This window comes from Gavialis gangeticus, unplaced genomic scaffold (genome assembly GCF_001723915.1).
Source record: "Gavialis gangeticus isolate Ggan-Ray unplaced genomic scaffold, GavGan_comp1, whole genome shotgun sequence".
NCBI classification, from domain to species: domain Eukaryota; kingdom Metazoa; phylum Chordata; order Crocodylia; family Gavialidae; genus Gavialis; species Gavialis gangeticus.
The window spans coordinates 12,292,236-12,295,335 of record NW_017729014.1 but is presented as its reverse complement, the minus strand read 5'-3'; the positions used below and the strand labels follow the sequence as shown (position 1 = coordinate 12,295,335).

The following is a 3,100-nucleotide window of genomic DNA, read 5'->3' as shown; positions in this document are numbered from 1 at the left end:
GGGGTGGGGGTACTGGGGAAGGGGATGGGTCCCTGCTGATAGTGTTAGGGGGTGGGGGGAGACGACAATAATGAGGAGTCCTAAACCTCATCCCCTACTAAAGAAATGTTGTATGTTCCATGTATGCTTGTTTTGGGCTCTGAACTCTGTACAGTTGAGTTACTTTGTGCTCCAGCTGAGGGGGCAAACCGTCCCCCAGGAGGTTTTTAGTTCATGCTCTGTGTTTAAAGAGGATTATTTTTCTTTAGAAAATAAAAAAGCAAAAAAATTGAAATTTTAAATCTCACTCTTATGCGTCTCTTGTTTGAGTGTTCAGTGCTTACCAGGAAGGCTGCAGTATTCCTGCCTCTCCCTAGAGCCTCATGAGTAAAACGTCTTCTCTTCAGACTTGCAAAGCTAAGCTGATTTTAGCAGACAGCGTGTGGCCAGACCGGTTTCTCCCCCACAATGGTTCAGCTGCATCCTGCAGCCTCATCCTGAGCGGACCCAACCATGGGATGAGTGGGGAAATTTGGCTTCAGCTATTTGATTCTCCTGCCAAAAGCAGCACCCATTGTGACTTTGGATTTTGCAATGTTAACCTGTGTCTGTTAGAAACTACCCTGAGACTCTTCAATACATTCCCTATCACCCACTGAACAGCTACCAAGCTAGTGACGACTAGCTCGCTCGAACGACAGCAGCAGTAACTAGTGAAGGACAGTACCGAGTGCCCGTTACCATTAGTTGACCCATCTAGATCCTTCTCCATGTTCCTCTAAACACAGGAGGGACATTCAGTAGCACTGGAGATGCAAGCTGTAATGCATGCTAAATAAATAAAGGGCTTACCCCCTAAGTATTTTCTTACTGACAGCATGTGTCCATCAAACAAGCATTATATTTTTCAACCCTTCCTTTAGCTTTTGGAACTTGTGCTGCCTGTCTCTGAGAAATAAGGATGCCTATTATGGAGAGCTTGTTACCTTCTTGCCCTTAGCTATTTATTCTCATTGTCATCTCCCACCTCCAGAGGTAAGTAGACAGTCTGTATAACTAGCTGGGATGCGCCAGACACACTGGGTTTGCCTGAGCAAAACAGCCGCTTGAGCACGTTTAATATTAGACTTGGGGAAAAGGATGCTCTGTCCTAAGCACTGAGGACAGTGGGGTTTAAGCTTCTGATAGAGCCTGATAACTTTCTAAAAACTGGATAGATGCCATAAACATGAGTTTCGTGGGGAAGTGCTTTATATAATCTTTCCGATTTGAACGTATTCATTTTACAGAGATGGTAGTTTTCAAGTGTTTCGTTTACTCCCAATTTTTCTCCGTGTAGAAGGACAATCTTTATTTGTAGCCCTCCGGCTGCTGAAAGGGAAATTAGTTTCCTTCCATTAACTGTTAGCTGAATCCAGCTGCACCTCTCCAGAGACCTTGCCTTTAGATCACCCCGAGGAAGCAACCCTTGGTACGTGTAGCACCTAGCGCGCAGGTGCCCTCATCTCAGCTCAGCCTTCTAAGCGGCGTAGTCCTCCCAGTAATTCTTTACTATATTTTACCATTTCCTAGGCAAAGGTGGGTAGAGTGAGAGATTTCAGGCAACAAATACAGACACTTGGGTCCAGATTCTGTAATCCTCGCACACACAAGCCAGTTCACTTGCCTGACAAGCCTCTAAACTTGTCACATGCCGTGCACACTCACCCAGTGTCAAGGTGGTCCAGTTATGTCGGTTGTCTTCCGACGTGTTCACAGCTGGCATTCATGCACTTGTTTTCTTCTACAGTGGGTAGTGGGTGATAGCTCTGCCAAGGCTTTGCTCGTACTTGTCAGGTAAATGTACGTTGTTGTTATTGCTTTGAGTTTGTGTCTTCATTTTACAGCATGAATGAGAATTTGGGAGATCCGGCAGACTCGAGCAGGGCTGCTTGCTCGAAGTTAGGTAGTTGTTAAAGGCTGTCAGGTATCCAGGTTGTAGCCGTATTGGTCTAGAGGCAACAGGAATCAGAACTCATGGTAGAGGTGATTATCTGTTGTTGGACCAACTAGATTTTTGCAAAAAAAAAATGTTTGCAAAAATCTAGTTGGTCTAATAAAAGATGTCACCTCTACCACAAGTTCCATCTTTTATTAGACCAACTAGATTTTTTGCAAAAGACACTTGCAAAAATCTATTTATTCAAGGCTGACGTTTTTCTCCTTTTATTCTCTTGCTGGTCTTTTGCTTTGTTCAAGTGTGCTGCTAGCTTGTCCTGGTGCTGGGTGATTGTGTTCTGCTCTGAAATACGTCTGGAGAATTTATTTATTTTTTTTGCCTTGAAACAGGGAACACTATTTTGCAGAAACTACCTCTTTATTTCTTTTCAGTGTGGGAAACTTTTGATCTGTAGTCAGTTTTATTCGTAGCGTCTTTTTCCCTCCCAATGTAATGCTGTTATTTACTGGATTCCTTCTCCTGGAGTGATTTTGAAACGTAGCCCTAGCCCAATCAAAGTTAAATGGAAAAGACCTATTTAGATGATCAGTCATCCTCCCTGTATTCTTCCTGTAACAATACTTTCATCTCGGCTGAAGTTCACGACACATGAGAGCGAGAATAATGAAGATGGGGAAAATACAGGTACAATGAGGGTAAAGAAGTTACGGGCTTACCCAGGGAGTCGGTAGTCGAATTCAGGAGTAATTATACTGACACCTAGTCTGGCAACCAGGTGATACTATACTGGAGAGGGATAGAGATTTTTCACTCCATCCATTTCATTTATCATACCCTGGGCACTAAGGTATGTTCTTTGCTGTTGCCAGCTCTGCTGGGTTTTATCACAAGCCTCATTTCCTGGAGTCAAGCGAATCTGGGAAAACTGTGGTGATGGAGACAAGCTTAAAAATGTGAACCATGCAGTTCTAAGGCTCACAAACCAAAAGACAAGAAGAGAGCCCCACATTATCTTTAAGCCAAGCCCTTTTTCTTTTAAAAAAAATAATTAAAAAAAAAAAAAAAAAGCCTGGGGGGGGTGTTTTTTGTTTTTTGTGGGGGGTTTTTAAATGCTTGAGAGTTCATAATTCTGTGTCCTTGTTTGAATTTTCTTTCCCTGGCCCATAATTACACATTTGAAAA

At 43.1% G+C, this 3,100-nt stretch overlaps 1 protein-coding gene across 1 annotated transcript in view; it reads left to right on the top strand.

The window, feature by feature from the left end:
- Nucleotides 1-3,100, top strand: part of TMEM201 (transmembrane protein 201) — a 60,707-nt gene that overhangs the window by 55,761 nt on the left and 1,846 nt on the right. The window lies entirely within an intron of this gene.